Below are 13,319 nucleotides of genomic sequence, written 5' to 3' on the forward strand. Positions count from 1 at the left end.
ACTCCTGCTGTTCCTGAGGTCAGTGGCAAACATCCCACAGCCTCCAGTGGTGCAAGGGCTGGGTGGCTGTGGAGCAAGGCACTCTAGAACATCACACAATGAGGCTTTATTTCCTCTAATATCTACTGTGGCAAACTGCACCCTCACACAGCTCAGCCTAAGCACAGCTGCAAAGGGAGAGGGAAATGGAGAGGAAACATTGAGGCACAGGCAGAAAAGAGAAGTTTTCAGCTGAGATTTTAAACCAAGACAGGCAGGAAAAGAAAATAAATAGCACTGTGAGACTGCAGGGTGTAGAACAGGTTTATTATGCAGGGCAGTGTACTCTGTAAGAGCCTGTAAGAAGAGATCCTTGCAGCAGCAGACACTGCTCAGTTCTAATGAAATCCATCTGCCCTGTCCCACAGAGATGCTCATGTCCTGTGACGTGGGATAGTTGGGCCCTAACAGTGCAGGAGAGCTGTGCAGATGTGAGCCAGTACCTGCAGCACTCAGGTGCTCAGTCACACAGAGGGAGAGCACTTGCTACAGGTACTGGCAGACTGCCAGCTCAAAACCTGTAGCCCAGAGTTCTCTACAGAAACTGAAATACCAGTAAGAACCCAAATCTATATTTAGAGCACACAAATCCGGAAAAGTGGCATACAAAGAGATGCCATCTCCCAAAAGTGGGTGTTGCCCCATTCTGCCCCATCGCCTCTGAAACAAATGGGAGAATTTTTAAAGCAAATAAAATCATCGGTTTTGTGTAGACACCTCAAAGCTGACACTTACAAGCCAAGGGCATATTTAGCAAGAATATGAGGTTACATCATCTCCAGGCATCATCTCCCTGCAATGAGGTCAAGTCAAAGCCACTGAGCAGAGCAAGAGGCTATGAGTGGAAAGGAGGAGATAATTTAACAGAGATGGAAGTTTTCATGATGAAACACCTCTCCTGTCCAGGATTCAGTAGATGAAAATCCTGGTCCTATTGCTCTGTTCTTTAAGAAATAATTTTCATACAACAGGATTGCTTTTCCTACTGCCATAATGGTGTTGGCAGTATGGGTTGACAAATTGACCATGATACAAGCAACATTTCACTCAAGCCACATCCTCCAAATAATACTTACATTCTCTAGGGCCGTAAAAAGGTCATGGGACTGTGCTTGCCAGTGTCAGAAATAAATGCAATGTTAACAATGAGAGAAATTACACATTAGAAGATGGTGCAGAACCAGATTCGTTCCCAGTCCTGCAGATCTGCACAGCAATACAATGGGGAGGTTTTTTGCCCAACTAGATGGACCAAAAAAGAGCCTAATCCTCCCCAGGCTGCTAAAAGGTGGCATCAGGGTCCTAACAGCACAGGTAGTCCCTACCAAGCCAAGTTACAAAAATAAAGTTCCACTTGTCATTGTGCTGCATTCTGTGAATCCTCAAAAGCCAGTGACCAGGGTCTGAAGTTTACATGCAAAGAAGACAACATCAATTTACTGTCACACCACTGCTATGAATTTTCAGTTCAAATCTGTTGTGTAATATCTGCAGTTTCACCTCTAAATTCCAATAAAAGAGTGAACAAGGTTTTAGCTATCCATGACAACACCCCATAGCTAAGAACAAATAAAACCAATAAAAAGGAATTATCATGACTATAACTGCTAGATACACATGTTATATTTATATACACATACATATATATATATATACATACGTATATATATATATATATGAATGTATATATACTAGATATACTACTACAAAATAAAGAATTTGCTGGGTATATGTACCAGGAAAAGGTCAAACACTGCTTATGTTGTCTTATTCCCATGATCCTAATGATGAGAAAAGCCAACAGGTAGGAAGAGCATATCAGGATATTGCATTTACCTGCAGTGCCTCATGTGCAGTAAGAGAAGTAAATTTTGTGGGTCCCTCTGTGACCACTGAAAATGATCTTAGTACTGAAACATACCTGGGTCAGAGGTTTGGAGGCTACAAAAAGAAAGAATTCACCAAGGAATGTCTGAACCCAAGTGAGAAAAAGAAATGCCTTGAGATTTCTGGCAGATTTGTAGTAGGACTAGAAAGAGCTTTTTCCCTCAACCCCCAAAGGTATTCTCTTTCAATATGGGGCAGCACATGGATGTCAGCAGCATCTGAGTGTACAAAATTAAGAAATTCTTCCTTTTACACTTTGTTTGCATGCTCCATCTGTGGCAGTGGAACGGGGAAGAAATAAAACTGCTGAATAACACAGTCCTTAATATTGCAGGCACTAATAATAGGATTAGAGAGAGAATAAAATCATATCCTCTTGGATTTGGAACATTTGGAGGAAGCCAGCTTCTGAGTCACTCTCCCAATAAGTTGAGCTGAGGCGTGTCACGGTGCTGACCTTCTGAAGGAGGATCAGCCCAGCAGCCACAACTGCCCAGGTGGTTTCACTCCCTCCTGGAGCAGAGTTAGCAGAGGTCATGCTGCATCACAGGCCCTGAGGTTCCTGCAGCATGTCAGGCACTACCAGCATGCCAGGGAGGGAGCTGGGTACAGGGGAGGCCAGAAGAAACACACACAAAGTGAGACACTTGCTCTGTTTGTGCTCGTGGACACAATTCTGTCAGAGCTGCTGGGCAGGGGGAAGCACACACACTCAGATTGTCTCACCAGTGGGGGAAGAAGGTTTCAAACCATGACCAAGGAAAGTGATGGAGCCCAGCAAAGAGACCCAAGGCTTGCACCACCTGAGCCAGTGGACCAGAAAGGAATTAAAACCTTCCTGAGTGCTGATGGGGTGTTTGCTCAGTGGGCACAAAGATTCCCATTGCATCATCATGGGCATCATTTAGACTAAGAGAACTTGCCAAGACCAGTCTGACTCTGCAAGAAGATGAAAACTGGCAATAAAAAAGGTTATTTCTGTATCAAGTACGGATTTGGTACATTATTTTAAGGGAATTAAACAAACAGAGCAGTGTCAAGGTTCTAATGCAAAGATCCCATTGTTCCCCTCCTCACTGGGAAAACTTTTCCATGGTTAAGTGTCTGTCTCATTAAACAGTGAACCTAGCCAATCACAATAGAGTGTAAAAGAAAAAAACCACAATATTGCAAGAGGGAAAATAACAGAGTGTGATTATTGAATAGAATAATAACAGCAGTGCACACATAGGCTCAAAATAAAATGAATAGCATTGTTAAACTAAAGGCAAGATAGAATATTCTTCTTCAAATCATCTTTTATTTCAGGTTACTACAGGGCAGGATCTGGAAAAAAGCATCTTCCTTATTTAAAAAAAAAATAAAAACCAAGCAAAACCAAAACCAATAACAACAACAACAAAAACAATATCAACAAAAAATACCCAAACCCTGGCTGCAGCATTTCCAAAATTCCTGCCTCAACCTGTTGGCAAATGCTGACTTTAGAACAACATACTACTAAGTAAGTCTTCTTTTGTTCTGAGCTCTGAGAGCCACAGTGGGTGACTAATGAAAATTAGCAAGCAAGATTTTAAAAGATGCTTAGCTATATCATGAGATACACATTTTTTCCCCTTGGAACAGTGCTAGTGAACAATAAGTGAGTATTCAGGGAGCAACTCTTAACAGCTGTGCACAAAACAAAAGAAAGACTGTGTTCCTGTCATTACTAAAGTCATTAAATCAAATATAATAGAAAAAAAATAAGTAAAATGAAAAAATCTCTCCTAAGCTTTCCAGGTTAAGGAATGGAAAGAGCTGCAGGACTGGGGGACACTGAGAATTAAATACTGGATATCTGAGGTGGGGAACATCCTTGCTGTTTCCACTGATATCAGCCTCAGTGCCCTGACTTTCCATGAGCAGCCCTCCATAGAGGATTTCTATGGCCAAGCAGTGCTCATGAAAACATCAATCCTCCCTGCCTCACCCAGTGTCATTTCTAACAGAAGTTTTCAGCCCTGTAGCAATCAGAACTCCATATATGAACTCTGGCTCCTCCATAATCACCTGCCCACCTCCAGCAGCACAGCAGGACTGTGCAGGAATACTTGCAGAGTGTTAATGTGCAATACCCAGAGCCCTCTGACCTTCAATCATCTGCTTGAGCTGATGGGAGGGTCACTGCTCTGTGCCTCACCGAGCTGCCCCTGGATTATGCACTGTACATCTCTGCAACACATGTAAACAGGATTTATTGTGGCTCTGTCACTGGTGTCTGGGTGCCAGACACATGAACAGGTTTGCACTCTTTTTACATTTTGACAGACACTTTTATTCCCTCTGTGTTACTACAAAGGACTCTCAAGACCTAAATATTCTCTGAATTTGAAGCAAACACCAAATCTCATGCAGAAATACACCATGTAATGTGCCCAGACTCTTAAGGACTGCAGCCCTACAGTGCTTTAGTTTAATTAATGTAAGTATCCAAAATCCTCCTCTTCAGTTAAACTTGGTGTCTGTGAGCACTGTCATTACCACAAATCAAAGAGCCCCTTGTAGAGAAGACCTGTTGTGATGAGGTCAAGTTCCTCAAGAAATTATTTTTCAGATTGAAGCACTGATTCCAAATAGCTGTCTATATTTTCTTTTTCTATCCTTTACCTTATCAATTTCTCTTGGGATGGAAAATAATTCCCAGGTAATTTTTACAGCACTTCTGCATAAGAACTGGACATGAGCTCCTGTCCACCGAGATTCCTTGTTCTGTAGCTTGCAGGAGGAGAATGTTTGTAAACATAGAGAAAAGGTGGGTGCAATTATGCCTTCTGCTCTGTACCTATAAACTTAAATTATATTCCAGCTCCTGCTGGTTTTAGGAGGATCTACAGACATAGCAAAATGCAGGACTGGGACCAAAAACCACTCTGATTTTCAATTCAGGTTGAACATGAGAGACAGGTGTCTCTTAACCTACGTACAAGGATATGCATATATATATATATAAATATATATACAAACAAGTATATATATACACGAGTAATTGTGTTGGGTCATGCTCAGACCATCCCCATGTTTGAATTATGAAGCATTTCCAGAATTGCACAGACAAGGATGATTTAGGGAGGACAAGGGACACCAGAGAGGAAGAACAGGGTTTTGGAGAAGGAGACAGAGACAGCAGCAGCGTCAGATCTCTTTCTCCTTACTGCTGACAATAACACACAAACAAAGAAATAAAAATAGTTCTGTGGAAGTGGAAAGAGCTCTCTGCAGTCATTACACAGCAAACACTCACAGCTTAAACACTTGGCTTAAACTTCTCATTGTCCCTCCCTTCGTGCTCCTCAGACATAAGCACTCACCCACATCTATTTGCCTGCACAAGGACACTCCACAGCTTTGTATCTCTTCTGTTTATAAAAGGACAAGGCAAGGACTGTCTTCATGTGCTTTTGGATCAGAACTATTCTTCCTACCTTCTGAAATGTACCCACTACATGCTTTCTCACAACAGATGAAGTGAGCTTCTTTTACAGTGTGGCCATCAGACACACATCTTTGAGATAATTTTATTTTTATTTATTTCTTAGGAGGTTTAAAGGTTTAAGAGCAGTATTTTTGCAATTCTATACATACATATATTCTCAGGTATGACTGCATTGATAATGTAATAATTTAGTCTGGTTTTAAAGCACTTAAGGTGATTCTGACAGTTGTGGACTCCAGTGAGGTTTCTAGTCTTGTCTATTCATATACCTCCCTGCTTTACAGCTCTCTGCTGAATATGATGAGAGAGATTTATTTGTAGAGTGGGTAGAGACAGAAGTCCATTGTCGCATAATTTTTTTCCTTTAAGGGTTATTAATTACCACGTCAACCTTTGCTCCGCTGCCGCTGCCCACTTTTATTTTAGAAGCGCAGCCGTTCCCCGCTCTGCTCACATTGGGCTCCCCCACCATCCCCTTTTCCAACAACCTTTGAGAACATTATTTATGATTCCTCCTCTATCTGGGTGGAGGAGAGAGAGAGGGACAGTATGGCAGGGATGGGGAACATGAGCTGGAAAACATGCTTGCCTGGAATTGTCATCACACCGCTGCTGGAAGGAGCGAGCCGGAAAACTCGCAGCCAACACTCGCACGCAAACACACGCCAGGCACAGAGCACATCGATCCCATCCCGGGGAGTTTGTGAGCAGCCCCACAGCTCTTACCTGGCTGGTCTGGGATCCCTCTGCAGTGCAGCTCCCTCGGCTCCCTGTGCCCTATTGCCGTCGGGAGCAGCGGGGCCGGGGCTGTGACCGGGTGCCGGTGCGGGAAGGGGCTGGCAGCAGCTGGCTGCAGCCTCAGCTGCCGGGCTCTGGCTCCTGCCAGGGCTGCTGCTGCTGCTGCTGCTCCTGATGATGCCGAGGAGGAGGAGAGCCGAGTGAGGAGGAGGAGGATGCTGGCGGTGATGCTGTTGCCATGGTTACCCAACTCGGCGGCGGCACCGCTCAGAGCAACAGCTGCCCCAGCACCCAGATCTGCTCCAACCCATGGCTGCCAAGCAGCCCTCGGTGTGCAGGCACAGGGACGTCACCCCAGAGCCCCTCTCCATAGGGAGGAGGCAGCCAGGAGGATGGAGGTCACTCCTTGGCACGGTTTTGGGGCTCTGGGAAAGCAGATGGAGTGATGCATCCAAAATGTTTGCATGCTGCACTTGTCAGCAGAGAGCTCGCTGCCCTGCAAAGGTCTAACACCAGCTTCCAGGAGGGAGAAGTTTCTTTTTTTAGGGGGTTCTTGCATTTTTATAAAGAACTGAATAAAACAGCAAAGCTGGGGAAGGGAATGACTTTCAAAGTTGCTGCTGTGATGCAATTTTAAACTTTTTCTTTTTTAAACTAAAGGCCAACCCTTTTCCTTTAAATTTGGACTTAAAAGTTACTGTCTTATGGTGTAAAGGTTTCTTTACATAAAGAAATAGCCCTAGAAGTGAGTTCCTTGTGTGAGAAAGAACTGCCTCTAACCACCAAACAGTGAGGAAAAAACTTTCCAGAAAGGAACCCACTTACACAGCATAGGACACTAATTCTTTCATGCATGAAGCAAACAAGCTGAACTTTGCCTTTGTCTAAAGATCTGAAAGTAAGGAAGGAAAAAGACCTCAGGTGAATGGACTGCCACATGAGCAAAATACTGGGTATTAACTGAGAGAGACATGTGAAGTCAAGGCATTCAGCTGCCATTTATCCATCAAAGAGGCATGTTGTGAGGCTCTCATTTTGCATTGGAACATCACAAGACACAACAAGGTCACAACAATCAAATGTCACATCCATCCCAAAATGTCAGTGCAAAGCTATGTAATGTTCATAAGCCATGACAGTTCTTGCAGGAGCTGGCACTGTTTGCAGGACATTGTGAAACCCTGTCTAGAAAATACTGAAAAAAAAAGAAAAATCACTGGTGGAAACTTTCTAAAGGGATTTGCTTCCTGCTGCCAGATCTCTGCTTGCAACCTGAATGCTGCAGATGATATCAATCTATGAGCTCGAGGCACCAAGAAAATGAACTGGATGGTATTTCCTGTCAAAGTATCAAACCTGGATAAATGGTTATAGAAGATGGGAGTCTACAAAAAAAGATGGACAGGGTGTTTTACAAGAGCAGGTAGTGACAGGACAAGGAGGAATGGCTTCAAACTGAAGAGGGTAGGTTTGGGTTAGATATTAGGGAAAAGTTCTTTGCTGTGAAGGCAGTGAGGCCCTGGAACAGGTTGCCCAGAGAAGCTGTGGATGCTGGAGCCCCAGAAATGTTCAAGGCCAGGCTGAATGGAGCTTGGAGCAGCCTGGTTTAGTGGAAGGTGTCCCTAGCAGGGAGGTTGGAATGAAATGTTCTTTAAGGTCCCTTCAAGCCCAAGCAATTCTATGATTCAATGCTGTGCTGTTGGCAGCATTTCTCAAGATATTCTAGAAGACAGTGTCTCCACACTGTGTTCATTTGCAGAGTCATAATCTGGTTCATATAAAATCATTTTCTATATATCTCTCATGACTGTGGCAGAAACTGGAACTACCTGACTGAGGAGGAAAAAGTGCCAGCCAGCCTACACTGTCAGACCTCCTTGGAGTAACTCCTGATTTCACAGTCTCCAAGTAACTTATAAACCATATCCCTGAAGATTTTTTAATTAATCTTCTTTTAGGCAACAATTTTGATGTCTGCTCAGAGATTATATGGAATAGCTTACTCAAAGGGACTTTCCAGCACTCTAAAAAGAAATAAGAAATATGTTATCTATTTTAATCTTTTAAAATGTTATGCATGTAAAATTAGACAGGACCCTGAAACCCTTCTCAAGAGCTAAAAAATATTTGCTGCCTATGTGGCCCAGGAGATTCCCTGCTGTAATTTTGAATGCAGGGCAAGAAGATCTCATTGCAGTAATGATGGTGAGCACATCTAAATCACCCAGTCCATGATTAACCAGCTGACAGCAAAACCCATGGTTATTCTGAATAGATCACTGAGACCACAGACAGATCTTATTTCTGCTAAATCAGGATGTGTACTGAAAAATGTGCCTGCTGAGGTGTGTGTAACCAGTTTGCAAGATTGTATTTTCCAAGTTTGCTTATTGGGGCTTTTTTTTTTTTTTTTTGGAAGCTGCATCTCTGATTTCAAGAAGACACATGAGAATAGCAGGAGAGAGCTGTCCTCTGCCTTCAGGTCCTTTGGCTCAGCATGGCTCTGTTACACCACTAAGGAATTTCCCACCTTAATTCTCTTGCTAGGGCTGACCTGCAACATTGAGGAAAAATCCACCTCAAAGGAGACGCAGAGTCCACTAAAACAAATGGCTTTGATACCTTTCTGTCTGTACCCTGCAGAGTGGGCATCTTTACCTGTGTCATGTGAGGACAAAGGTCTAATAAAGCACAGGGGGAAAATATAAAGGAAAAAAAATGTAAAATACTTTCATTTTCCCTCAGTCATGCGAGAAGGTCCTGCATGGTGGGATTGATGACTTGCATTGTTCACCAGGGAGAAAAGTGGAGTTACAGTATGTAAAACATGCTGATTTCATAAGTAGTTATGATTCAATAAAGAAAGGACACATCACAGATGTATTTGACAGAGTTGAGAGGAAAGGCTGTGTTTTTAAGCACAGCATTAATTTTTAAATATAGAACCTACGTCTTGCAGATCTGCTAAGGAATTACAGATCCCTCTGGGCATCTCAGATAGTACCAGGCACCTATGTTTAGTCATGTCTGTCATTAACTTTTTGCTTTAAATACTAAAAACAGGCAAATAAACTCATCCTACCACAGACTTCTAAAGTAAATCAGATAAGTTCTCCCTTATGCCTCTCTTTCTCTCCCTGTAGTTAGGAAAACACGAGGGCTCACTTAACTGTAATTATCTACAACATCCTGAGGCAAAGGTAAATCCCATCCCTAACTCCAGTTCAGAACTATCCCACCAAACCAGTCATCTGAGCCCTAATGCCTGTCAACAAAGTTTTAAATCAAAACATATCTTCTGGAAATGTCTCTGAAATGCCATCTCAGCCCCACAGCAGCCTGAGGTTTCAGCAATGAGGATGCCTCAGTGCCTGTTTAGCTGCTGAATGTCCCCAGACTGGCTGCAATCCCTATGGCACAGACACCCTTGGACATGCTTAGTGTCCTATATCCATCATACACAGAAAAATTTATATTCTGGATTCTTTTTGTGGAGCCTTTGGGTTATTTAATAATAACCAGAAACAGATATTCCCATTAGGTAGCAGGATAACTAATAGATGTTCACTGGAGCATCCAGTCCATGCTGCAGGGCACACAACTGGGCTGGTAAACATTTCTACAGGTTGTAGATTCCGCTTCAGTCTGTTACTCTACCAGTGCTGGAGGGTAATAGCAATTGTATAAATTCTAAGAGCAGGGTTAAATAAAAAAACTCTTTGACTAACTGAAATAAGCTTAGAACTATAAACTTCTTACTGTCTATTCATGCCTGAGCAATTTGGTGACCTTCTATGACAGGGCTGCAGTGTTGGTGGATGGGCCAGAGTGACTGACATCATCAACCTGGACTTCTGCAGATATTTGACACTGTCCCACACAACATTCTTGTCTCCATATTGCAGAGGCATGGATTTGATGGATGGAGCACTTGGTAGGTAAAGAACTGGCTGGATGATGCCCACAAAGAGCTGTGGCCAACAGCAAATTTTCCACATGGAAACCAAGGATGGGTGGAGCCCTCAGGGGTCACTGCTGGGGCTGATGCTGTTCAACAGCTTTATCAGAGACATGGATGTGGGATGGAGGCACCCTCAGCCATTTCACCCATCACACCAAGCTCTGGGGTGCAGCCACAGCCTGGAGGGAAGGGAAGGATCCAGAAGGACCTGGACAGGCTGGAGAAGTAGGACTGTGCAAACCTCATGAGGTTCAACAAAGCAAAATACAAGGTCCTGCACCTGGGTCATAGCAATCCCAGACACATCCACAGGTTGAGTGGAGAAGTGATTCAGAGCAGCCCTGACGAGGAGAACTTAAGGGTGATGGCTGATGAAAAACCAACTGAATCCTGAGCAGCATCCAAAGGACTGTGGCCATCAGGGCAAAGGAGGAGATTCTGCCCCTCTGCTGTGCTCCTGTGAGATCCCACCTGCAGTCCTGAGCACAGTTCCTGTGCTCCCTGCGTAAGAAGGACATGGAACAGTTGGAGCAAGTTCAGAGGAGGCCACAAAGTTGACAAGAGGACTGGAGCACCTCTCCCATGAAGACAGGCTAAGAAAGTTGGGGCTGTTCAGCCTGAAGAAAAGAAGGTTGTGAGGAGAATCCAAACCAATCTTCCTCTGCATGAAGAGGGCCTACAAGGAGATGAACTCTTTGTCAGGAGCTGTAGTTGCAAGACAATGAGTAATGGGTATAAAGAGAGAAAATCTAGGTTAGAAATTAGTAAGAAATTCTTTGCTGTGAGGGTGGTGAGACCCTGGACCAGGGAGGTTGTGGATGCCCCAGTCCTGGCAGTGTTCAAAGCCAGGCTGGAAAAGGCCTTGAGCAACCTGGCCTAGTGGCAGGTGTCCCTGCATGGTGGGAGTGTTGGGACCAGATGATCTTTAGGATCTTTTTCAACCTGTTAACATTCTATGAATCTGTGACTCCTCTGACGCATAAAACCTCACATGGTGAGGCATAAGCTTCTGATTTAAACACACACACAGAGCAAGGGAGTGAGTGTGCCTCGTGTCAAGGAAAGATCACAACCCTCAGCTTCCACCCGGAGCACACAGGTGGCTGTGATCTCATCCTGGCTCTGAAAGCTTTCCTGGACCTCTGGGACACAGCTTGTGCAGGAAACCTTTGTGGAAGCTCCTGGTGGGTGTGTACCAGGTCACACCGTGGCTGGGGAGAAGAAGGCAGGGCTAAATGTAGGCTCCAGACAGGAAACACAGCAGCTCTGTAGGTAATGGACAGAGAAAGTTTAGCTTTTCTTTTAGTGAACTGAGAAGCTGAATCTACCTTTTGATTGCAACACCATTTCCAGAGGCTATTTCTCTCTACTTTTTAATTTCAGGAAAGGGTAAGATCCAAAGGGAAATCTGACACAGAAAAACAAACAGAACTCAGTCTTGAGGCTTTTGATTATTTCTGCATCCTCTGTGTGCTCTAGGAGCATTCAGATGGCAAGACTCAGGAAGCAAATGCACCATATTGTTATAGCAGGATTGGAAATGCTCTAATGTTAATTACACAGTCTCCCACAATCCAGTTTCATGCTATGCAACAGAGAAGCAGTTAAGCAAAGGAAGGAGAAAAACAGAAGAAGGGATCAAAAGATGCCTTTCACACAGCTATTTGAGAAAAATATAACTACAAGTTTCAACTAAAATATATCAGTATTTATTTTGATGCAGCTGGTGACAGTCAGATCTCCATCACCCATTCCCATCATTGGAAGCATTCAAAGGCAGATTGAAGGGGCTTTGGGCAACTTGATCCAGTGAAAGTTATTGTTTTCCATGGCAAGAAGTTTGGAACTAGATGATCTCCAAACCATTTTATGATTCTAATAAATATAGCAGATTCTTTGAGAGTTCCACAGTATAAAGGTGTTTTTAAAATCATGTAGGGTTGTTTTTTTTAAACCGTGCAGCATTTAAAATCATGTGGGATTTTCACATATCATACTGAAGAATTAAAGTCTACAGTACTAGAAAAAGTATAATTTATCATTTTAATAAGTATGTATTTCACACAAAACCCACACAGTATAATACAAAAATGATCACAAAGACTTGGCTTGCTTCAATAGTTGCATCCAAGAAGAGTTTATACCTCTCCTTGCAAGTCTTTGTACTTATCCTGTCCTCGAGCCACAGAGTCCTCATTCAGCTGCCATCCATTCAATACTTTGTTCATTCTACCACTCAGTTTTAGTCCAGCATCTTGTTACAGACAGCCTGCCAGGTAAACAGCCTTGTTTTAAGTATCTTTTCAAAACGTACTTTTACCACCAGTGCTTCCCTTAACTGGAAGGCAGTGAGAAACCCAGGTTACAGTCCTCTCATTCAGGGCTCTGGAAGAGCATACTGGATAGAAAACAGAGAGTAAATAAGCAAAATTCAAATGTTTAACATGATGCAATCATCTGATAGGACTTGAGGAAACTACTGCAGTATTAGAAGTTCAAAACAACAACAACAAAAATAAAACCCAAAAAACACAACTAAAAGAAGGATTTTGTGAACAACATTGCCCAGGCCCAGAACATCATTTTGCAGGCAGCCTTAGCAGATGCAGAGCACTGCTCACTACTGCAGTACCTCACAGAATCACAATCAATATTTTTCTAAATGCTCCTATTGAAAAAGGGCTGCCACTGACATCTATTTTGGGCATGGAAAACAAGTCCTGGACTTTTTCAGAGGCACCCAGACAAGCAGCTGAGAGTTTCTGCTGGTCAGTGCTGAACTCCCTGAACATTGGAACAGGATGGCCCGAGAGTTGTTGAGTCTCCATCACTGGAAATATTCAAAACTTGATTATTTTCCTCTGTATCCTGCTCTAGCTGATCCTGCTTTGGGCAGGGCCAGGGATGATGTGACCTCAAGAAGCGATTTCTGACATCAACCATTGTATGAAACCATGAACAAGTCCCATTCCCCACTGTCCCAGCATGAATTCCAGAGATTCCTGATCTCTGCCCCCTTGTTCTACAACTCCTAACCTCTTCCTTGGTTTTATACACAACCTCCTTTTCTTCCACACACATACATATTGCCATACACCTTCAGTCACACCTTAGACTCCTCCATCCCAGTCAACCTACAGTATCTTAAGCCTAAATTACTTGGTCTCTTCCTAGACCCCTTGTTACCTCCCTCTGCCAGTTTTGTGCATCATAAGGGCA

The 13,319-nt window shown here is 43.4% G+C and overlaps 1 protein-coding gene across 3 annotated transcripts in view; it reads right to left on the reverse strand.

Moving 5' to 3' along the window:
* FAM135B (family with sequence similarity 135 member B) overlaps positions 1–6,339 on the reverse strand; it is a 205,570-nt gene extending 199,231 nt beyond the window's left edge. For 2 of the 3 annotated variants that reach the window (XM_064706723.1, XM_064706720.1), the window contains exon 1: positions 6,128–6,339. The gene's annotated coding sequence lies outside the window, so the exon portion shown is untranslated. The remainder of the gene's footprint in view (positions 1–6,127) is intronic. The other variant, XM_064706724.1, reaches the window with a different exon arrangement.
* Positions 6,340–13,319: the final 6,980 nt, after the last annotated feature.

The sequence above is a fragment of the Zonotrichia leucophrys genome, chromosome 2 (genome assembly GCF_028769735.1).
Source record: "Zonotrichia leucophrys gambelii isolate GWCS_2022_RI chromosome 2, RI_Zleu_2.0, whole genome shotgun sequence".
Classification (NCBI taxonomy): Eukaryota; Metazoa; Chordata; class Aves; order Passeriformes; family Passerellidae; genus Zonotrichia; species Zonotrichia leucophrys.